The sequence below is a fragment of the Osmia bicornis genome, chromosome 11, assembly GCF_907164935.1.
Source record: "Osmia bicornis bicornis chromosome 11, iOsmBic2.1, whole genome shotgun sequence".
NCBI lineage: Eukaryota > Metazoa > Arthropoda > Insecta > Hymenoptera > Megachilidae > Osmia > Osmia bicornis.
This window is the reverse complement of record NC_060226.1, coordinates 6,535,011-6,560,798: the sequence shown is the minus strand read 5'-3', so window position 1 is coordinate 6,560,798 and position 25,788 is coordinate 6,535,011. Positions and strand designations below refer to the sequence as shown.

Sequence of the window (25,788 nt, the reverse complement as noted above, 5' to 3'; positions counted from 1 at the left end):
TCGGAAACTTCTTAATCGTAGCACAGGTATATACTTTCACTTTTTAACGGAGCCACGCGGTTACCGTCGAATTCCAAGATTACGCTGGCAAGAGGAAATGAAAGTTAAAGTTAAACGTCGCGGGATCACGTAAATGTTCGTAGAAATTTTGACGGAAGGAAAGGGATTCGGTGCTGCCACGGACATACGTAAAACATGAAACCCACCGTCTATCGTAATCGCTCGAAAGACCATTTCCTTTCTTCGAAACGTTTAAATAAGTATTTCGAAATAACACGAATTACTTTTTTTTCATCGTAACAATATAATTTCGATGTAATCACGCGCTATTATTGAATATTAGGTTCGCTGGAATTTTCATTCTAATGACTAATTCAAATTATCGTGAAAGTTTCAAATACGAATGGAAAGAGCTCTGTAAGACTCTACAAACAGAATTTATGCATGATATTTGTTAACGAATATAGGATGCGTTATCGACACAGTACGCCTTTAATTGCAAATCCCTCCTAAGAGATACACGAAAATCTCTGCAATATAGTTGACTTACGGTGCATCAATCATACGGAAGTTGAAAACGAATCGTTGCATATGGCGAATCGTAACGTTTTCACACGTAATACTTTTCGCGATAGAAAAAAAAGAAAATAATCACGGCGTTACACACGTTCCCAGTGTGAAAGAACGCGCGGTTAAACTTTATTTCTACTTTATCTAGGGCGATGGAAAAGTTCAAGCTGATACGTGGGTATATCACGCGTGATTATGAAGGTTTCTTTCATTTTCTTCTTTCTTTTTTATTATCCGTTCTCTTTTTTGTTTCTCGATCAATTACAAGGAAAATAAATAAAAAGATGTATAATTAATTACGAACGATATTTGAGAAATCTTATAATTACTAGTCGATTAAAAATTGATTGAAAATTTTTTTAATAATCTGCGAATAATTATTTTAATACTTATAACGTTACACAATGAGCACGCGTTTGGTTCATAAAACAAAAAAGTTAGTTTGATATAAATTGTAAGTGGCAAATAAATTTGATAGTAAGGTCTTGCTGTGAGCATAACTTTACTTGAGTCCCAAGTCGCGTTACAAGCAACACAAGTTATGAGGTAACAGCACGCATGGGAAGACATACCCTTTCACTTTGGCATTTCACTCTCGCAAAAACCGAGAGAGGCTGCTGAGATGGCACGAGCTGACAACCAGCGAAAGTGTAAAAAGTGATTACGGAACACAAGCTGTAACCAGGTACCTGAACATCTTTAACGCGTACAATTTTTCAACAATCTTATACCAATTATCTCTGCGGATCAGAAATTTTATTCTTAATCATATAAGATTATTATTCTTAACCGTAAATACCTGACAATCAACTATATTTCAGTTATTTATCATAGGTATATAGTTAAAAATAATTCTTACGTTAAATATTAAAAATTTCAACCACTTTCTGAACCCACAGAAAAATTAATCAAAAGAAGGGTTATTATAATTGACGAAAGGTAATTAAAGACTTATTCCTTTCAAGTATTATTCCGAGGGAAGATAAAACCGTTCAATGCCGGTACAGGCGAACTTTCAATATTAAACATATTCAATATAAATCTGGCAATATGTGAAATTCGAAACACTTGTATGACGACGCGTTTTCGAGCATACATGATCAGCGTAAAAGATAGACGGAGTACGTAACCGTGGTAACTTTCTCACAGTCGTATCAAATTGGATCGGATCGCGATTATAACATCAGAACCAGCGTTAAACGTAAGTACAAAATACATTTGAAAGTACAAAAAAAAAGGTAAAAATGCAGATAGATTCTTTGGTTCATTCTTTCGTATGACTTCTTTTCTGGACCACCCTTTATACTTGGATCCCACGCGTAAGTGGTAAGTAAATGATGCCACTTGTATCGGGTTAAAATGATACGTAATTACCTTTCTTACCGCCAACGTGCGATTATGTAAGACGCGAAGGGAACCGGTAACTGGATTTTGAAGCAGAATCGTGAGACACTTTCGTTTCTGCGAGCAGATAACCCGAAGCAACAACTCTTCGCTGACAACCGTTTACTTTCATTGCTTAAGATCCGTGTATGCTACTCTGTTTCTAAATAAGGCGCGATCGGTAGAGAAACGGGTTTCCCGCAAAGTAATCTCGTTAATTAAATATGCCATGGCTCGTATCTGTGCACGTGGTATCGTGTCATTCTGTTCCTGTCGGCTTTTCTTCTTCTGACCATTCTTTTTTCATCTTCAAGGGTAAAACGCGTAGCAATTGATTGAATTTCTACGATTCAAAAGGGAACAATTCTGCAGAGATTGCGTAACCAGCACGATTTTCAAACGAATGGATAGGAACAAATTGATCAGACGTTTATGAAACACGCAAGAAATGTAATTCGAGCGACAGGTATAATAGAATAGTGATCAATAAAATTGTACGTTCATAAAATCGGTGAATTTTTCCAAACTTGCAAGCGAAAATTTTCTTTTATCTTTCTTATCAACTGTAACACGATTTTTCAGCCACGATGTATAATTTTGTAAAGCACTGTATGCTTTGCTCAACGGCGAAAGGATTATGAATTTCAGCCGCTTATGTAAGGACAAGAATGTGATTTCGCTTCTTCGGTAACTCTTTCTAGATCGCTTCGTCGATGTGTTCTCCTTCTCCTACGGTTATACATTTTCATCCTACTTTCTCTTATTTTCTTCTCGCTTCAAAACAATCATACGATTTACATAGTACAAACATTTTCGTCCGACACCACGGTATTTGTCTGTTTGATAAAAAGAAAAAAGAATTCAACAGCATTCGAAGCATAGAAATGGTAAATTATAAGTGCTCGATAAGTATTACATATTCTACTATTTACTTCAGATTGTATACTACCGACATCAATTTTCGAAGCACGTTCATATTTTCATATAAAGTGACTACAGATTTATAGAATTTGATTGCATTTGCTTTTTTAATTTAACTATGAAATATAATAAAATGCAAGAAAAATGGTAACGTTCTGGATTCTTGTCCTTCCTCCTGGGCGCCCTTGGGTGGCCCTATCACTAGCGACCGTTTAAGCAGGAAAATTTGAATTCGTATTTCTCACTTATCTTATCTTGTTTCTAAACTTACTTTTAATATATCAATCGCGAATGTAAAATCTCAACGAAATGGAATAATATTTGATGAAAAAGAGAGCGGATTAGTCTTAAAGTAGAACCGATACATGATACAGAAAAGAATACTGGCTTTCGAGTAAGCCACTTCTAATGCAGCTGATGCATTTTGGAAAACTGGCTGTTTCAGTTCCGAGAAAAACCGGTTTCTCTCGTAATAGAAGAAGCCTGGAAACTTAGGCACGAGTATTCTGCGCGTCACCGAGGAATGCGAGGCCCTACCCCGAGGGAAAAGGTACAGAAAAAGTTGGGAAGGGCTGTTATAAAACATTTCTTCGAATTTCCAGAAGAATTTCGACGGTGAACTAGCGCCAAGTAACATTTCCAGGATTTACGATATTATCTTGTATCTTCATTAACTAACACCTTTCAACGATGAAATCATTTTCCAAACAACTATTATGATTTACATATGGAAATTAAATCGATAACAGCTTCGTTATTACTTTCTTTATCGCTGCAATGGAGTTTCAATGTTGTGGCCATGAAATTATACTAACATTTAAAAGTTTATCATGCTCGAACCTTGCATAGCGGATGCAATAATACGTAGAAGTACAAAGTGTAAAATACAGAAAATTCATTCACGAGAAAAGATATCAAAAATGCAGACATAAAGGTATATTTTAGATAAAAAAGAAATATTTTTCAATAGAACGATAGCAAACCTGTTAAACAGTATGTTCAGTCCTGTTTAAAATAACTGAAATTCATTTGAGTAGTGTCAATAATTACAGTGTGCTTTACTTATCTCATTAAGAACATTATGAAATAGCGATAGAAGCACATGCAAATTACGGTTTAATGACTTAATTGCTAAACGAAACAGAAACGATGGATGGAAAGGTCTGCGCAATTGAAGATCCGTTAAACATACGAATAAATTAAATGGAAATCAATTTTTAAAAGGAACTCGATAAAAACTAAATACCGATATTCCAATTATCACACATTCATGGATCGATTAAACATTCCCCCGGCTGGTGGTTCAACGAATCTTTAATGTAATGGAAACTGATTGAACGGGCTTACATAACACCGTAGCGACAATAAATTAATCGGGACGACACGTTGAAAAAATACTAATAAAATCCGGAAATTAAAATTTCATTAACATGAATAAACAAACTCTTCATTAACATTTTAAATATAAAATAGTTGATTATTAATTGCAGCAAACAGTGCCAGATTTCAAAACGTGCCGAGTCTAATAATAAAACAATTTCATGACAAAAAAGTACCATAAAATAGTACTTATAGTATATTAATTTAAAGCTTAAGATTTCAGGAAAATAACAAATGTTCCATCGATGAAACGATTGTACAATCATTCTTTTTTTTTTTTTTAGATTAAAAGCTTTAAATTGATATATCATAAGTGATATTTTATGATAGTTTTATGTCATCAAATCAGGTTCAATTTCCTATGTTCCAAAATCTACTATATGTATAATCCACCATGCAATAGCTTAATATTAATCAAGCGTTTAATTAATCCTTTTAGTACAGAGTATATTTCACCAGTGGCTGTGTATGGTGACACAACACGTGTCAAATTCCTACAAAATTAACACGTCGAGTGTTAACACGTACCGGTGACCCAGAGTGTTTAATAAAGTAGGAAAGAAGTATTTTTCGGTGGAACTTTGAAACGATACTCATGTATAGTGTAATCGAAATGACTTATAATTAATGTAAGCATTAAATCTCGCTCGAGCCGAAACGCGTTCAGGTTTCGCCGACTTTGATTTCCTCTGTAAAGGTCTCCAAACATTACATTCGAACAGCCTTGTTAGTAATCCTAGGCAGCTGAATTTCAAAGCTCGAGGAACATCTCGAAAAACATATACATAAATACACATTGACTTAACGGGTGAACGCACCGAACATGTAACCATGTCCATATCGTTCATACTGTGTCATTTATTGGACGCGTAAACACGTTTATAACACTTTAAAAGGGTTAACTGTAACAACGATATGGGAAATGAAATGGAAGATTACAATACCACTATTATATCCAGATGATCAAGAACAATATGACAATAAGAAGAACATACCAGTGGGATCTGATAAGAAGAAAACAAACTGCAATTTCCTGAATCGAAATTGAAGACGATTGAAATTATACAGTAATGCTTCGAAATAAGCAAGTGGTCTCTGCTTCGAAATAAGCAACTCGCTATCCCCTCTTCTTTGTTTGAAGTCGCCCGCAAAGTGAGAGGTACGAGAAATGAGGGAGAGGTCCATGAAAGCGCGAAGCCGATGTTTAGGGTAATAAATTTCACGCTCGACTGAGCAGTGACATCGGTTAGTAGAAGAAGGATGGAATATATGTATATAATGCTTTCTATCCTTGTTCAAAAAATAACATCGCTGCTCGGCCGATCACTTTATGATTTGCCGCTACCTCGGATCTCTCACTCGTTTCTCGCGTTCTCTATCGTCCCGTTTCGAGAACAAAGTCAAGCCGAATAGCAACCTGCTTCGAAATAAGCAACTGTTCGGTCCCGAGCCACTTGCTTATTTCGAAGCATTACTGTATTTAATTTTAGTTTCAAATTTAAATTGTTCATTTACCATCTTACAAAATTAATGTAATATCAATTTCAATCGAACTCTGATCGTACAGAAATTGAAGTTATTCAAGGCTTAGAGATTCTTCCCTTATTCCCTTTCATTTCAATCCTTCACCTAATCTTTTTTAACGAGCTACCGTACACTGTTGGGAATCTCGTTGCCGGAGAAATCAATGCGCGACCTTTGTCGACGAATGCGCATTATTTCATTGGAGAATGAATCATCGACGCGAGTGGAAGACACTCGACAGTTTGTAGGTATAAAATCAGTTTCACCAAAACCCTCTTGATCTCGATGGATCTTTATTGCCGCTTCTCTTCAACCCGTTTATACTGAAATCCGATTTACTTCCGAGCAGAATGCATAAACGCGGAGTCCGAGCGCACAACAGGTCGATTAATCCTCGAACCACGGATGCTGGGTCGCTTAAGACCCGGTCTTGAATCTTTCTTATATCGAGTTCCAAGCGTTGTGAATATTTATCTAATAATCCTTCTAGTTTTTTAAACAAATCAATTTACAAATGTATGAATTTTTGTGAGAAAAAATTGTATTAACGTTTTAAATTTCGGGGGTCATTAATCACCGGCACTGCGCATTAGATATACTCGAATAATTAAGAGAATATAATAGAGAAACGTGAAAATATAAAATCTCAATTTTTCCTGCTGCACAGCAGGGAAATTCTTTTTAATCAAATCCTTGTTCGCGTGTGTTTAATCTTTAGATTAAAACAAGTTATTTGCTTGTACTTTCATCCGCTTACGGATGGTTTTATTAGGCACGGATAAGCTATTTGTGAAATAATTTTCCCAGAAATGATCTGCCGCATTTCCAGGATTTTTACTGCTGTGCGACGTGCATTTGTATCTGACATGCATGCAATAAGAGAATAAAATTTCTCTGTATAATTAAAAAGATAGAAAATAACAATTAGAAACGCTTGAAAAATTCATCAGATAAATTGTGATAACTAAAAGAAGGTTTTTGTAATGAATTTATTAGGGCCACTCTCCTCTGTTTTTAATCAAATAATCCACCTTCCTAGGGTGAACTATTGAACGAATTTTATTTCGACAGTGTGCGTCGTGTATAATATAATTAAAAATTAATCTGTCTGATATTAATTAAACTTGGAGTAATTAGATTGACGAAATCACGGGATCACCTGAAATTTTGTATTATCGCGTCAAAGTGTATAATTAACAGCTACGCTTTTGAGTAATTATCTGCTGTCACCGACAGGCGGTAAACGTCACGTACTCTCGAATTACTCGAACGACGTCTAATTAACCTCTTCTCGCAACACGACGGACTTATCCGTTGGTATGTATAAGCAACTTAGCGATATATACGTAGCTTTCAAAACAACAAAAGCATCAGTTTTATGAATCAGTTGCAGATAGAACGGTTAACAGTTGGAGATCGTTTTACAAAACAATACTTGTAACCATTTATGAAAATAATAAATAAGAATTTGTAGAGTGAAATTTTATTTCTAAACGTGTCAAACTCTAGCGCTCGTAAATTACGTTAAAATTGTTTAATATTATTATAGTTTAAAAAAAAAATTCAAAATCAAAGTCTATTACACGTTTGAGAAACATAATTTTGTTATTGACACACGAAATGTCAGAAGGACAATAAACAGAACCACTCCTACCTAACGAGCCTGAAATAAGTCACGTTTCCCATAATAATCGTCTACCGTACAAGATTATTCTAGAACCTTTGAAATTCTCGCTTCCTTAACGTAAGTTATTTTTATAAACTTTTCATTACACATAGGTTTCTTTCTTTGTTTACGACTGGTTCTTCGTAGTTAAAAGAAAAACAAATTGTATATAAACTCACCGTAAATACGAGGATAATCCGTACGTAGTCGAACGGAAGAACGCTGCTTTTCGATCAAACAATCCTCTAGTATTCAAGCGTACACTGTGTATTTGTAGCACAACATGTCACATTAAAGCGAATCGAAGAGTAAAAGTAAAGGCGAGTAGAAAAAGATATCTTATGTAGTTGATTGAACAGAGATCGTGTCTTCTAGTCACTTATATGTCTTTATTTGGCTGCTACGTGTCACTGTGGACGTTGTTTTACCACGCACGTGAAGATCGGTTTATAACGCGTCCGCACAATGATCACCGTCGGTTATTATGCGTCTACCCTTTGGAGAGCGGTCGTTGGAGGTTAGGTCGCCGGTTCGTCGAATATTACTCGCACACGCACGCACAGGACTGCCAATTAAAAATCCAACTTGTGTATGCCGCTTTCGGTGACTTGCTTCAATCCACGAAGAGGGCTCGCGGAACACGAAAATGAAAGCACACACGCGAGAAGGGCGCCTCTTCGGTATTCCAGTCAACTTCGGTTTGTAACGTATTCTTGCACGACACAACGCGAAACGGAACGATGTGTATCGTGTACAAACTGAGCCTCTTTCGATGGAAAAATTTGATATATGACAGTCGACTATCGTATTCTTTGACGAACGAAACTCCGTGAAACAAGGACAATAATACTGGTCAATTTGCCTCTTCTTTTTTCCTTTGTTTTGTGTTCTTTTTTTTTTTTTATTCGCCGGCGAGCCGGTTCACAGACGTACGCTTCCTTTTCGCTCTTTTGACGTACTCTCTCTCTCTTTCTGTTCCTTCCGTTCTTTGTTCCTCACAGCTCGGCCGCTGCTACGTGACTGACCGCTTCGTAAACGCTTGTGCCGCACGAGGCGCGCCGAAGGCGAACGAAGGGGAACCGACGGTTCGTCGATCGGAAACGACCCTCGGTTGAGGGAGCCTTCCTTTGTTCAGGCGAGACTGTGCGGCATGGCTTGTAACGTTTCTCTCTTTCTCTCTCTTTCTCTTTTTCACGTTCTTTTCCTTTTTCTCCACTTTTATTTCAATCTCTCTTTCTCTCCCGCACATTCATACACACACTGCCTAGTTCCCTTTTTGTCTCTTTCTCTCTCGCTCGTTTCACAAAGTCTCCGATGCGAACGATCGCACGGTCTGTTGGTAACTGAGATAGAGACGACGGTGGAAAGTGAATTCACACACGGTATCCTGACGTCGGTGACGATGGCTGCGGTGGTGGGTGATGGCGTCGGCGGCGACGGCGTCGGCGGCGTCGGCGGCGTCCCTCCTCGTCGCAACGAACCTTGGTGGGGGGGATATACAAACGTAACCACCACCACTGGTTACTATTCCCCTCGTGTCGCCCTTCGGGATGCCATCCGGCATCCTCTGCACCCTGCCGATACTTTTCCCTCGCGCGTCACCCTACCCGTCCAATGGCGGCTCGTTCTCGTAATGAATGCGTGAATCCGAAGAAATTGGTTGAAAGTTAGTCATTCGACTTGAATGCAATTGGATGCTTTTTATAAAACTTTAAATGTTATCGATTGGATCAGTAGAATGCGAATCTTCCTTTTTTGTAAAGGGTTAAATATTATACGTTTTGTAGGGCTTTGCGGGTCAAAGGATGAAATCCTTTATTTAAATATTCTTTTGAGAAGAATGTCTCCAAAATGGTTATTCGTATGAAGGATTTAGAAGACTGAAAAAATTGTATATCAAAAGTAATAAGTCCGCTCTAACGAGCAGACACTTTTCTGGCTAACATTTTAAATGTATGCTTTTTAATTTCATTGAGAGTATAACACCGTCTCTTCTCCTTAATTGCTTCGTATACAAATTACATGAACGCATTCGTTAAAGCGACTAAGATAAATGATCCTGAAACTGTCCGTATGCAATTGAAAGTAATAATTATGTCGAAATTAATAACTAAAAATTCGTCGCAATTCATTTATCTTGGAAAGACGAAATAAAACCGCTTTTTTTTAAATTCTTATATCTACTATTCTCGAGGATATTGATAACGATCTATGATCAAATCGTCTAAAAATATAGCCTCCTATACTTTCGTAAACCTAATTTATTTACAAAAAATGTTTAATTTTATTCAAAAAATGAAACACCGGCCATTGAATTAATTTACAAGGAAAGAGTACTCTAATGGCATTTTGTATAATTTCAATCATTAATTAAACGGAAACTTTCATAAAATGCAAATTAATGGTTAACTTATAGATGATTTTGTAAAATTCGATATTTTAAGCAACTTCTTTCCTCTAAGCTATATGTACGTCGGACTTGTCTTCCTTTCACGCACATATTCCTATAGACCTAAGTTTCATGTATTGAATTTTAAATATTTTTTCCATCGCATGTATAAGTAGGTATCTACGAAGATATTTTATTTTACTTTACGAAGGGTAGTTACCTAACAGCTTATTTTCTTGAAAAAATCGCCATTAAGTTTATTCCACTTTGCACCACTCTACTTTCACCTGTTTTCAATATTTCAAAACTCTATACTACCTTACTTCATACGAATAATATAGGGTGTCTAAAAAATTCAGAGAAAAAGTACACAAATATAAAGTTAAGTTAAAAAGTTGTGCCATTAAACAGAATAGATTAAGAATTGAAGACATTCAGAATAACAAGTGTTTCTATTATCTCCGTTTTAAGGTATTACATGCCTCCCGAAGTTTGACTCAAACTTTTATGGACACCCGGGGCATTCGAAGAAGAAGAAGAATTATTAACGTTTTCTTCGACACTACTCGTCGACGATACGATGAAAAGGTTTACGAAAATTTTAAGGCTGCCAAAGGAAATACGACGGTCCTGAACCACAACCGACCCAACAAGGAGCACCTGCTCCCAGACCAAGAGACGTTACATGCAACCAACGTACCCTGTGTATTTTCTCTGGTCGGTTACGTTCCGTTTCGTTCCGGCCAACCGAATACAAAGGCCAGAGGTTCTCAATTATCAGTCGATCGAAAAATATCAAGAAATCGAATCATAAAACGGATATGAATGTATTCCCTACCACGAAATAACTAGGAGAAATTGGGAAATTTTAGCTATTTTCAGATGTTTCAAGGTAGTTTACCCCTTTAATCCTCAGGTGGGCAACCGGGTACATACCTGAGCACCCATTTCTTTTTCATAATACTTTATGTTTTTAGGAGAACATCGTAAAACCGCACTAAACCCCCATTTTAAATGTTACAATGTACTCGGGTGTGCCTATACTTTCTTCATTCACTGTACTCATATCATATATCTAGATTTATATCATGCTTACTACACATGGCAAAGATACATTCATATATTACACGCATTCAATAAAATTTACATTAGCGATAATTTTAAACTGTAAAAATGTATGAAACGGTGATCCAGGCGTTTTTAGTACGGACATATGTTCCCGGCCATTTATTGACATTCCCCGATAAGAAAAGTGAATGACGCAAGTACCCGTTATCGAAAAACTATAAAGCACACCAGGACTGTTTTCCAAAATGTAATTATTTATTTCCCGATTGAAATATTTCCAAATTTCCATAAAACGTTAATAGCTATAATTTTAAATATTTTTGGAATTTCCCAACGTTGAAACGCGATTATATCATTTGTCGTATCAACTAAGGCCCAAACTTTGGAATTTCACTTTCACGGTACAATCAGCTTAATATTCATAGCTACAGCTTATCGAAATCGTCGATCGCGCGACTCATTGATCCATCAAAGATTCTCTCTTCCGCTCGGTACCTTGATCCACGATATACACTCCAGTCATCCCTTTGGTGGGCTTTCTGATCGATCGGGACGTCTGGAGGCGAGCAATCGTGTCGGCGTGTGCCACGCCGGAAAACAGCTGACTTGTACTTTTTCGTTAGAGAAGCAGCTGGCCTCCCGGCCCGTGGGCCAAGAGCCGTCTGCGTTCCTTATACCGGGTGCTCCTCTAGTTGACAGTGGAATTTATCGATATTTATCGATATACCGATTGATAAATATTACAGATACGGCTGTAAAATGTGTATTTTCGTATTAAAGGAATTTCGTATTTTGATCTCGTAGAGTTAACGAAGTGAAGATTTTGCTTGTAATTTAAATTCTATTGAATTATTAGGCAAGTAACGTGATATAACACCGTAGGAGGGTGGACGTACCGTTATTCAAATGCAACTAGAAACCTACCCACTCAATTTGAACGTTCAAGTTACCTATTATTCCCATAGCGAAAAGTTGAAAACTTTGTGTGCATAGAAAGGAAAGGGGGAAGCAATAAAAGTACCGTTTGGCTTGCCGGTAATTACAGAAGTTTCACACTTCCAATCCTTACTTCTGTGCACGGAAACCTTTTACTTATTCTCCTCGAGGTCTGTTTAAGTGCGAAGAGAAGACATCGATAGGGAATTCGCTATTACATGATCGACTTCACGCGCGTTAAGCCGAACGAGAAAGTATAATTACGACCTGAATTAATATAAAGAAGTACACTGTTGCAATTGCATGCATAACGTATCATAAAAATGAATGATAAATTACAGGTTCTCTCGTAATTTCGTTTTACTACTATTTCTTCGTTTACCAACTTTCATTTTTCTGTATTCAGTCACGAATACATTTGATATTAAGGGTATGCAAAAGTTCTTTCATATTTTTTTTAACTTAAAAGTGGAAAAATATTTCAATTCATTTGGTTATGCAAAAATTTAATTAAAAGTACACGTGCAAAATTAATTTCCTTAAAAACGAAATTTTCTGCACAAACAGATTAATTTTATATCATAAATGAGAAAAAGATTTTCGTTACATTTACACAGCGCATTGGAGTTAGAAATAAAAATTTCAGTTTCATTTCGACTCATCGTGCATCAATAAATCAGGATCTTCTAAAATAGTTTTATACGTCAATTTCGTTTATGACTATGGTTGTAACGTCGGTATAACTGTATATCGATACCTTAGGTTTTGGAAATCCCTAATGGGACAACTTTGACCATGCAAGATTTATAGTCATCCGCAGGTAATGAATGTTACGATTCGTTGCGATTTTACCGGGTAATAAAAATCAGGCAATAAACTTATCCACTGATCATGCCCACTTATAAACTACCCTCTCCTTCTTGGCAAAAACTTCCAAAAATTGAATAGCATAAATAGCAAAAATTAAAACTGATTTTGTATATTTTTTATACATATCTATATACTGAAAGTTAATACTTTCTGTATTGCATGAAATTTAAACGGCTGCGTTCCACTCTCTGATAAAAAATTCAAAGAAGTAAAACAGAAGTGGAGTGGAATTACGATACAGGCGAAAAGGGATGAAAAAGAATTAAACAGGGGACATTCTGCTGAAACGAAAAAATTACAACGGCAAAAAAATAAAATTAAATACAAAGTACAATTTTTAGCTTATAAAAACTTGCGAAGCTGTGCTGTTTATTTGTCAGTATTATCGTAATCTTCCAAGCTATCAGAATTATTTTATTTACTTAGTTCTTGAAGGACAGAGGTAAAGATAATAAAAACCTTGCAGGGACCACTGTAAATAAGGACCTTCAAAAAGGCATCTAAGAACGTTGGAAAGGGATTTTCTTTTCTTTTTACTGGGTTTAAGGGACTCGGTATTTACCGAGGACCAAGGGGAAGTAAGTAGGCGGAATATGCACAACGGAGAAAAAGAAATTACTGTCTTGTTTAGTTGCAAATCATTGGCTGTAGGAACGAAGAGCAGGAGGATAATGATACATCAAAACGTGAATGACGTTAACGCGCGTGGGTGTTAGAAAAATATATGCGGTAAGAAACAATTACGGCACTTAGTCGTGTGCCTGATTTTTTATGAAAAAATGAGAAAAAAATATAGAATAAAATTTATTGATTTACGGCTTAGTTTCCGAGGAAATGAAATTTGAAAATCCGCTGTATTGTTACGACATGCTAATGCAACACCTGACGCTCAATTTCCTCAAACTGTTTTATACAGAACCATTTTGATTTAACACATCCCCCAAAAATTAGAAAAGTTCATTTTATACATTACAGAAATTAGAACAGATTTGGGCATTATTGCAATATTCTTCTCATAGCAAATCTTATTTTCGATGCGCTCTTCTTTGCAGAGCACTTTAATCAATTGCAATTTCACTGATCTTACGACCGTTCCGTATGGACGGTTAGATAGGTATACATAAGCTTATTTCCCAGCTGTCAAGGCTGTTATGCTTGCAAAGAAGAGGCACAAGAAAAAGAGATAAAAAGGAAGTGGGACTACCGGTAGTGAGAGTGAGAGTGGCCGTGTCGCTTTGACGATTTTTCTGATGGTGAAAACAAGCCAAGGTTATAACGCTTTACTGCTCTGTCATTCGTTCACGATTTCTTGTGCAACTGCCATTGGACAGATTTTACGTAATTTCGAAAAACAAACTAATTTAACTAACTATATTATTATACCATTCCAGTTTCTTGTATCGTTTCAAATGCACCATGAGACATACGGTGTCAAATAAAAATCTGATTCTAAATGGATTAATACCTAGCTGTTTTTAATATAAATAATATTTATAAAATTCTTCAATTTAGAAGAAGAATGAACTGTGAGATACAGTTTCAGAGAATCGAACGTTTTTGCCTTCGGACATGCACACGAGGTCAAAAGCTGACAAGAATAACGAGAGCAACGTTTATCGCCCCGATCCGTCACCTCTCGCGCACATGCTGAAGAAATTAAAATTTTTTGCCCATTTCCTCGAACGAACTACCAGTCACCATCCGCGGCAGGCAGTCGTGGGAGCCCGACAAAAAGAGAGCAAAAAAATTCGAAAACGAGAAGACGTTCGACGCCAGATACGTTGGACGCGCGATGATCCTCTCAAAAATTCTTTAACGAAAATTCTACTCACCGGAATCGCTGTATCCGACCACCATTTCTCTTTATTACCGGAAATTGGAATGACGGCACATGCAGTGTATACGTACCTGCAAGCAAACAGGAAATATGTTAAAGTTTGGAAATTCAAATTACGTCTCGTACAATCATAGAAATAAATGTACTCATAAAAACGAAGTTTCATCGTTATATAAATATATAGGTAAAGTCTAAACTATGAAATGGTTGCACAAGCGAATCTAACTTCATAAATTCGTTTCGCTTTTAAATAATTTCAGACCAATGCGACAGAAACGCGTTACACATTTCACGAACATAAAGTACGAAACAATAAATCGCGGTTTTCCCGGAGAATTGCAATTGACGTATTTCCGGGCCGAAAACAATCGCCCAATCACGCCTTAACCGTCGATGCACTTCCGCTCTTCAATTACTCGATCAGCGGACTTTAACAAGAGATGCGAGCACCAGATTGTTTCGAAAATGGCGAAATGTACATTACGTCAAATGGACCTATTTGAATCTACTTTTTTTTCGCGGTCTAAAATCACATTTTAAAGAATCACGAAAGAAATACATGAACTTGATGGAAGTCTTTAACTTATGAATTACAAATTAATTGAAATTCACGTTATTGTACATTATTACCCTAGGTTTTTATCATAGGGAAGAATTTATTTCTTACCTCATGTGCGTTGCAACAATTGCCAAACTCGCATTTGATGTGTTTGAAGGTTAGGTTTTTGCCGGTTCGTATGTACAAGCGAATATTTCTTTCAGTTCACGTTTTACTAATTTACTATGTCACAAATTGTTCACTGAACTCACTGGACAAACCGATAGTGGTGTTGTATACAAGTAATATTCACTTTAATTATAAAAATATGTAAATATAAGAGTTTGATTCGTACTACGTACCACTCGATGTTACAAGCTCTCGTGCCAGACTCGTGTAACTTCGTCGCGTCTCGGGCACGATCGTACCTTCGCGAACACACACATTACACACACAGTGAATCATAAGTTGTAGCGGCAGACAGGTATGTATCATTTTGAGACTGTGAATTTGTTATTATAATAGGTTATAAGAAGTGATATTAACGTTACGATATTATATAATTTTATGCAAAATGTTGGATAATATTAATCCGTCGTGTATTATGGGTCGGGTCGTTTCACTTTAATCAAACCTTTCAAGGACTCTTTGTCAAGATTGCAACGATTTAACGGTTGGTCGAACGCCATGATTATTGTACTTTCTACAAATAACTCGTAAATAGTAAATAAGTAAATATTTACTTACGTTTTCATGTGTCGTTGAAATTAGTAATCTATTAAAATCGCGTCCTAATTTTAATGTTCTATACACTCTTAATTATTTTTAAAACAACAAAATACCATACAAACGAGTTAACCTATAACTCTATAAGATTGACAAACAATTATGTATATGATGTACGGAAATAGGATAGTACATATTTATGTATCGGCTCCGAAAACGAAGGCGTTTCAAACATTTCAGGGTCATCTCCACTCTTCAAAATAAAAATACGTGAGTCAATTTTTCCAAACATCCTACATATAAATAAGAAAAAGTGAAACGAAATTTTGGAGTAAAAGAATTTTTGATCAACGTTAGTATAATACACGGGACAAACGGGTTTTACTTTCATACTCAGCGAGAGTAAGGGTAATCCTGCAACTTTCATTTGCACTCGTTCGGCCTCGTGATGTCATAAATATAACTCTTGTATCGTAATCCGAATCAGTGTTCTCGTGGTGAAAGGTTTCGATCAAGAAAAGAGGTTAGTACCACGAGATACGAAAGTGAACCCTTATAGATACGACAGAAGATAATATAGCGTTTCAATCGAGACCTTAATTGATCATATAAAAGGTGTTCACGCGAATATTACTGTAATAATAAACACCTTTTTTCTGTTTTAGTGTGATTCTGAAAGGAACTGTGGGATAGCTGTGGCCGCCATTGGTGCAACCACGTAGGAACCAAAATGGATCCGGTGACCTAAAATGTTGACTACATCCTACACAATAAGAAATATTGTACCAAGTAAGTGAATTTAGGAAATTTTATCTTAATAGAAATATGGAGATATTTGAAGATGAAGAAATAAATATTTCTTCTTATAATATGAAAACTATTTGGAGTTTAGAAAATGTTAGTACTATAACAGTGAATAATTTCTGTAGAAAGTCGCTTATAAGGAAGCCATAATAAATGGCATTTCGTAGCTGAAGTGTTAAAGCATTTATGAATTGAACATAAATCACGTTTTAGTCATCAATCGTTCGGGTATCAATGTTAAAAACTTACGGAAGCAGGTTACCACGGTGTAACCTGTATTCTGGTTTAATAATTTCCTTGATGGAGGTGTATTAGTATATCGTCTAATGCATCGGCTACGTAAGAAGCCGGAAGTTGTTCAGTAGATACGTAAAATTTCTATCCCCGGAAATGACAGAAGTGAAACGACTGGGATCGGGGAAGTAGATATTTCAATGTTCACTCTAATTCAGTCTTCAACCAACGTAACTCTAATTTTTTAATTTTAAAATGTAGTTGTAGGATTGTGAATTAAATTCAACTTAAGATGTTCATTAATTAACTTTTTTACACTTTTTGCTAAAATATAATTTATATAATATTTATAACATATTTATCATAACTAACAAACTGAAAATAATAAATTTCAAGCATTAATTATTTATTAAGCTGAGATCATCTTCCAAGATAGTGTTATTAATTCACTGTACCTAAGTCTAGTTTGCATAGAAGAAATTTGGTTAATTCAAACACGTTTAAAATATGACCAGAAATTTTCTTTCAATTTGCAAACTGCTGCTCGAGTTCAGTACGAATGCTCAAAGTGTATATAGGTACATATCTAGATAGATAGATAGATAGAAGCAACCGGTGGTTGTAAAGGAGGTCACGAGCTGACACTCTAGTCCTTTTAACCCTTTGAGTATGATGGAATTTATGATCCAAGGTCGTTATGCAATCTCTGCAACGTCATACCGGAATTTCTACCACTTGGTGTAATAAGAAACTAATGAAAATCGCCTGAAATACATTTGATTCATTAAAATATCTTCGCGTCGATAAGTTTCGGAATGAAATCCATCAATGTACCACCACTTTGTATTATTAAAGCAAGTGAACGTTAGTTGAGAGACTAATTACATTTAATGATCGAATGAATTATCAAATAAAAAAATTTTTACAAAAATGAGCGAAATTTTTGTAAGAATGAAAACAACTAAAGTTTATAAAAATGTATCAACTTTGAGAATGTTGTACATTTAGGTGCAAAGACTAATATATCAGCAGAGTATCTGGGCCAAGTAAAACTGGTTATGGAAAAGCCTTGCCCCAACGTGGCTGCTTTTCTTTTGGAAGATGACCAAACTGGTTTTGACCTTGTCAGGGATTTACCCTTGGTGCAGATCTGCGATCTAACGTTAATTTCTGATCACATTTTTTACACCATAGAAATTATCCAGGTTTCAATTTATAACCATATTTCAGATCGAGCTCAAAGACAAAAATTCATCAAATATTTTTTATTAAACAAAATTTATGGTTGATGCAATACATACTGGCGAAAAGTCTTTTGAGCTAATGATATTAATTATCATTAATTTAAAATTCAATATTTTATCTACATTGGTGTAACCTAGATAGGGTGCCCTTCTCCCTCCCCAGATACTAATCGTGTAATGAAATGGAGGAATTTACCTTTGGTTCCTCGATATTAAGAAATGAAACCATCATAATGTCTTGGAATTCAGATTTGTACTCTGAGCTCTTTCGATGGGGTAAAAGAAGATGACCGCGGAGGTCCCGGTTCGTGGAAGACCCGCACCGCTGCAGTAGAAGAGTAGCAAGTAATCCGTTTCTTCCCATTCCCCATCCTCAACTCATCTTCATCTCTTTCTCATCCTTGTCTTTCATCTTTCTTTTCGCCATTCTTCTTCTGTTTCCTCTCGCGAATATTCTTCTTCAGCGGGTATCCTCATCGCACTAACCCGTAGGTTCATGTTTCTTCTTTCTTTTCCTTCCTTTTATCCCATTTCCTTTCTTTCTCGTTTCTCGGTGATCTCTTTTCTCGTTTCGTTTCATTTCCTTTTCTTCGCGTTTGTTCCCTATCTCTCTTCGGATGTGTATTCCTTTACGTCGGTGATCTCCTTCGGTCACCGCGTCCCTCCGATTCCCTTTCGTTTCTTTTCACTCTTCTCTGGATATTATTCTTTCTTTCTTTCTCCCGACCTTCTCTTTCGTGCTTCTTGCCAGTCGTCCATATACTGACTTTGCTCGTTCTTCGAAAGGGATTAGGATATAAAATGACGAAAATTATAAAACCCCTCAATAATACACAAAGATATCTATCGATTTTCGTCCCCTCGTAGGATCTGAAAGTACAAATTTTCCTAGCGATAATCATCACAATAGTAATTTATTAGTTCGATTCTTCTGTGGAATGTTACAAAAAGTTCCATCGACACCCCATGGCGGCGAATCGCGAGATCGTGAGATCAGGCTTCCCCGTTTCTACTTGCACCATAGAGGACGTAGTTTGTCACAAAGTAGAAGGTAACGATTCGAGGAAGGTTCCTCGAGGTTTTTCGAGGCGGTAGCCGGTCCGGACCCCCCTTGATTGGAAAAGAACACCAGAACACCGCTAACGGTGGGCCTTGAAGCCCCTCCTGATCGCTATTGAGCTCCCGCCATGGACAATAGAAGACCGTTAGACGTGCCATGGGTTAAGGCTAGAGGCTCGAACGAACCATGGGAATCCCTGAACCTGAGGGTAGACGCGAAGAACCACGACCCAGGCAGAGGACCATCGGGTCCTCTGTGCAAGAAAGAACTGGTTTACCTTCTTCTTTCCTCTTCTTTTCTCTTCTCGCTTCGTCACCTACGATTAAACGTGTAACAGCAAAAAAAACGAGGGAAGGTTTCTTGGTTAATAAAAACTGCAGTTTGATTTTGTACCTATGCGATGGATAGTGCAGTTTATTGACTCTATGTTTAATTTATTTCGACATAATTGCGCCGGTTTATCAATTATTCGGAATATTTAATTAATCGTGAAAATTATTTAGTTTATTCACGTGGATTCACTATAATATATATTAATATATTTTTTACTCTTACGGGCGAGTGAAAATGTCCGTGCATTCACCCGGTCGAGGATTAATGAAAACTTGAATGAAGAGCAGACGAATTTCGAGGTCATTTTCAGAGCGTCAGCTGTAAGCCGCGTTCAACCACGCGTGTACGTATTTTCCGGTTTTATCTTTCTCTGTTCTTCGTTCAACCACCTTTGATCCTTAGTTTCGTCAATGGAACATACATCGACCATCAGGTTGAAATTTCTCGGTTTCGGATTTCCGTGTAATACAAGCTTCTCTCTGAAGTAGCCAACTAGTATAACGAATGGCATATTCATTTTATTGCAGTTTGCATAACACCCTGTATGGTATTTACACGTTCATCGAAGAACTATAATCGTCTGTAGTAACGAAGGGGTTGATAAAAATTTGAACAGTGCAAGAGGAGTAAATGAGGGAGCATGGTAACAGGGGGAACAGAGGCGACGGGTCATCGACGGTGAAACAAAAGCTCGGAATCGTCAGGAATTTTGGCACGCCGCTAGAGGAATTTCGATTCGAGGTTATCTTTGCTCCGAGTCTGTTTGGTGGACGCGTGTATGTAGTTGTATACGTGTCCGGGGTCTCGGTGTTCTCTTCTATGCGGACGACGTGGCTGGTATTCCGAGCTAGACGTTTTGCGGTTGTAGTTTGCCGGTGCAATTGCCACGATCCTACAAGTGGTTGACCCTGGCCGCGACAGTCTGCCAACCGACTGTCGAGGTCCGCGCCAACAGCGAACCGTGTTTCGAAGGCTTCTTCGAGATTCTTCCCTTCGCTTCGTTTCCGTTTCGAACAGGTGTACGTGCCACGGACAGACCGTCCAACAGTCTATGGGATATCCAAACAATTAACCGTTCCATTGCCATTTTTAATATTACACGACGCTGACATTTCCATTTTACCACCGGTTATTCCCTTTTATTCTCACCTTATGCCGTTTTCACCTGTTTCAACTGGAATGCCCGTAAAAATTGGCCATTTCCTTCGGCCAACTACGCTCTTTGTCTGGCTCGAAACACGTTTTTTTCTTTTTACCGAAGCAGTTTTCTCCGAAGGTTGTCGAGGCTTTTATAAAACGAAGGATGGAATTTTGAGGAAATTGAACGAGTTATATAGGGCGTTCCATAATTGATGGTAGAGTTGAAGATATAAAATGAATTCTGTTTTTTCTTGAATTAATTTCGAGAAACCCCTGTATTGAAGTTTCGGATCTTTTGGGAAGACGTGTTTGTCATCTTTGACACGTATTACCGGTAAATCCTTAAGCCTTTTCGAGAGCAACAATCTTCTTGGAAAGGAAATTCTTATCGTGGGTTAAATCCTTGGCCAGGTCCGAGAGCCGAATGGAACGGTACCGTTTCGTTTTCGTAGCTCGACGAGGGTGGCCGATTGTTTAGACTGGAATCTCAAGAGGCGTGGACGGCATTCCGGCTGGTGGTTCGGGTAATTCGAACGTGTCCAGGACGACAACGTTGTGTTTCAACGGGTATGCTAGACGACCGCCATGCAAACAGAATAAATCAAACTCTTTCGGATGTATCGACAAAGAAATCTGTCTGGATTAATCATAAATCGCTGTGAAACCTTGGCATAGTTTCTTCTAATGCGGATTTATTTCTGAAGGTTACCATTATCGTCGCGAGATAATCGAGGAATAATAAGTGTCAGACGTAACAATTCTTTTCTTCGAAATAATTCTATAAATTTTCAAATTTACAAATTCTCTTCTCAGAAAATATTTCAATCCGAAAAGTAACAATAACTCCATTGCAGTTATTAAATTAACATTCGATCCCTGAAAATTTCTATTAATATTTCACAGTATGCTTATTTATGCCGTTGAATTTTTTTATGAAAATAAAATTTTCTTGGTACAAATTCAATTAAAAAATGTATAGTAAGTCACAACATGTCGATATAAGTAAATACATCGTGATAGAGTACCATACATGGAAATATCAGTGGAAAGATAAGTACCGGTAATGATATCATCGTGGTGCACGTGCACCAACTATGGTACACCTGCATCACACTTGGCACCATGTTTGCACATCGTCTATGACGTACATACTGCACTTTAAACGACGTTTACGTTACTCTTCTGATGCACTTTGTCGTGTAGATTTCATCGAATTTGTGTTCCATAGCCATTGTATGTATTTATTCATGGTTCGATGATACTTCTACCTGCGCTGTGTCAGCGCTCACTATTTGGATCAGTACGCAGGATTGGATATAAACGTACTACGTGAAAATTGTGCAAATATGTAAATATAATATTCGTACATTTTAATGAACAATTAATAAAAAGGAGGTACCTTTCAAATTTTTATGGAATACATGATAAACAAAATAATTATTTCTGTAGCCCATAAAGAAAGAATATTGAAATGTTAACCGAGTAAAAGAGTTGTTACGGCCACACTATATTACCTTCGAAACTATATAAAAATCTAACAAGTATAATGGTTTAAATAGCATTATTCAATAGAAACTTCTACTTAATTTCTTTTACGAGGCACTGGATTAGAACTTTCCTGAAATTGTTTCATTATCAACTTTATTTCGGTATAAAGCTTGAGAACTCTTTCACAGCCTTGACATTTAAATAAATGGGTATTCGTTCGTTTCGCGGAATAATTTTTTTCATTCTAGTATGCTAGTTTAAAGACTTCGTATCATTTTAACGAGGCACAAAATTTATTCAACAGGAAATAAAAAGTAATAGTATATAGCGCATTGGATGTAAAAAGCAGGGAAAAAAAAGGAAATTAATTTTTTGCATACTCCCTGGTGACTTTCCACAAGAATCTAGGGAATGAAAAAGGAAGTGACCTGACAGGGGGCCAGGAAACTAAAGTATCGGATTACGTTCGATTCTGACCATGCGTAGCAAACCTCTACATCACATGTAACCATTTCTTCCGGTTGCGGTTAAGCCGAACCTATTGCTCGAAACGTGTTCCCCGCTTCCTTTTCGCAGGAAAGTCTTTGAAAAATCCTGTCGCCACCTCCGGCCTTGCCAGGCTTCTCACTAAGCATCGCCTTTCATTCTTACAGCTTCCCTTCTACCAGAATTTCATGGCTCTCTAATTGCATTTCCGGTGCCTTCGACACAACTTGCCAATCGAACACCGTCATTGGCCTCGTTTCAATTTCCAGCCCCTTACAGTCATATTACCGAGTTACGTTACATCATTTCTTCTTCCTTCTCATTATTTCTGAGAGAAATTAACGTTTCCGAGTAGAACTGTTGGAAAAATTCGAATATTTAGTATTATTTGGATGTTCGAATACTAAATACCAATATTTCAAATACTTTTGTTTCTTGTTAATTTAAAGCTCCGTGTAAAATGGATCGAGTTACACAATTTTTCCATCAACAACGATGTTTCCTCTTCCCGTACAAACTACTCTTTTCCTTTTCCCTGAGCTTCGTGTTCATCTGTTTCACGTCTTGATCGTTTCTCAGGTTTCTTTCAGTTTTCATGTACATAACTATGCAAGCACACTTAACGATACACGTGTATGGTACTTGACTCGATGCTCGAGAGTTCAGAGAGCGGATAGTTTGAACATCGGCTACTATACAAGTAGCTACTAGCATGCGGATGAACGAGCATGCCGTTATTTCTCCAACCACCATCGGTTGCTCGTCAAGTGCATTAGACTTTGGTATTTGCCACAAGAGGATTTTCAGATGGGATTACAACATGACAACTCTTTGTTCCTTTATCATCGAAAATCTCTATTGTTAAGTTGATCGTTGCTTTTCTATACACACTTACAATTTTACATTTGTTTTTTCATTACGAAATAATTATCATCTATTTTGTTATATTATTTCTATTGTTTTATAATTAGGAGACCACTTTTGATTACCGTCAATAATTATTATTGAACGTCTGAGCTTATTAGCTTATTAATTAATTATCCTAATTAATTTTATTTTAGAAGTAAAAAATATATGTTTACACTTCAACTAAGAATGGGTTTTTATTTATTATTACTTTATGTAAAAACCGGAAAAGTAAAGATATTTGGGGTCTGATAGACTGATGTGATTAATAAATTTCAGATTTAGTATGTAGAATCGAGTTAAACAGTGATGGTTAGGAAAAGCAAAGATTAAACGAACATAATCGGAACAACGCGGAAGGAGAGTAATTGAGTGCGACCAACAAGGCTTACTTGCAAGTCGATCTATAAATACGAGCCGCTGGCATAAGCTTTGCTTTATTAATTCAAACTTCCTCGTGGTTCTTGAAGTCGTTGGTTTCCCTGGCCGAGTTCAACACCGTTTATGAAACACAAAGGGAAACGTGTGTTTTCGCCTTCGCGCATTACACATAACGCTGTTTTACTACTGACACGATTTATTATGAATCTTTGCGTTTCATTGTTACAATTACGACCAGAATCGTAGCGAAACGTCTGTCGAGCTAGTTCACTCCATCTTGCAAAAATAAAAAACCAAATACATGAAAATTACGAGCTATTTATGAGCTTTCATATTCCTTAGATTTATGAGAGCGTTTACCTACCTTTTAATCTTAGCTGTTCGCGTAAAGACCTCTGCTCTAATGACTAAATTTCAAAAAATTAATTTTTCAAAATTTCAAATCGTCCAAAGGTATCGAAAAAATTATTAAATAACATGAACAACGTTGTAAATGAAAACACACATAAGTATCCCTTGTTTGATCGAACGAAGGTGTTGTGTAACGATTGACATTTCTTAGAAGATTCCTAGAAACGAAATGACAAAGCTGAGCGAACCTTCCAAATATAAGCATACCTGACATCCCCTCGTGGGACAAATTTAGTTTATGAAAGCTAACAAAGATGTCTCATCTCGCTGGGGTAGTTTCTCTAGGAATCTGTTCATTCCGGTTGTCTCCTTTCCAATGTTTCTTTGTTGTAGTTTCGAAGATAATGCGACACAGAACAGAAAGCTACGTTAAATCAACCTTTTACAATTTCACTTGAAATTTAACACTAAACACTTTATATTGTTGCAAATGCAGTACATTAATTTTCTATTATTTTCCAATAATTTTGAAACGACAAAATCTTTTATGATAATTTCAAAGAAACTTTCTTCACTTTCTCGTGACAGACTCTACATAGGAGTATTATATTTGAAACAATAAACTCACCTTTACCCTAAAGGATCAAGTAACCGTAGGGAAAACCGAACGAACTTACTGGGGTAACTAGTAATATCTATTTGAAAAGCTCTTTGAAAGAAGTTTTCAATTGTCATACACACTCCGTTACGAGCATTTTCTTCGTGACAATTCCATATCTTACGTAACAAATTCTCGGACTGTTATAAATCTCGAATATTGAGCATTGTTGAAGATATGTACGAATGTAGAAAATGCAGAATACCGGAGGAACGATATATTGATTTTAATAAAAGAACGTGAATGAATATAAAAACGCAGTTGCATCATGTTATGTTATATAAGCAAATGAAAGGTATATTTCATTTGTGAAAATGAAAAATGGAATTATCCTAATATTTATTTTATTTCGGTTGGTCCAAGCAAATATTAATTGTACGAAATTTAAATTAAATATTTTTTGTACAAAATTTAAAATATATTTTCATTTTTGAAAAAAAATTACTTGATTCAAATCGAGATACTTATATTTCTTCGTTGTGTAATCTTCAGAGCATTAGTAAATATTTGTTAAACCTTTCGGAAAGCTAACTTCCTGAAGGAGCTTCTTGTTTCCCACGCTTCTACGTTTACTTTAGAAGAAATCTTTCCATAAGTCATAGCAAAGTTCTAGTAGGAATTTACAGCTTTCATAAAAACTTTGCTGTAGAAAAACGAAAATGTGTACTTCTCAAATATTTCTCACCGTAAAGAGTAATGCCTTTTCATATCTTTTTACTGAAACTAAAATTTTTTTCAGAGCAATTCTACTGATATAATTAAACACAAATTTAATTATTTTTCAGATTTACAAATTTGTGACATCTTTGTTTCAAAGTTATGTGGATTCATGTAACTTTGAATAATTAAATTGAAAGTTGATGATGAATTAAAAAAATGTATGATGTAATTGCAG

The 25,788-nt window shown here is 36.4% G+C and overlaps 1 protein-coding gene across 9 annotated transcripts in view; it reads right to left on the bottom strand.

Annotated features, from left to right (window-relative positions):
- LOC114873818 (brain tumor protein) overlaps positions 1–15,453 on the bottom strand; it is a 37,991-nt gene extending 22,538 nt beyond the window's left edge. For 4 of the 9 annotated variants that reach the window (XM_029182542.2, XM_029182547.2, XM_029182546.2 and 1 more), the window contains exons 1-2: positions 15,212–15,453; positions 14,540–14,615 (exon numbers count right to left, since the gene is read on the bottom strand). The gene's annotated coding sequence lies outside the window, so the exon portion shown is untranslated. Of the gene's footprint in view, positions 1–7,623; positions 8,733–14,539; positions 14,616–15,211 lie in introns of those variants that run through there. The other 5 variants (XM_029182543.2, XM_029182549.2, XM_029182545.2 and 2 more) reach the window with 2 other exon arrangements.
- Between the last annotated feature and the right edge of the window lie 10,335 nt (positions 15,454–25,788).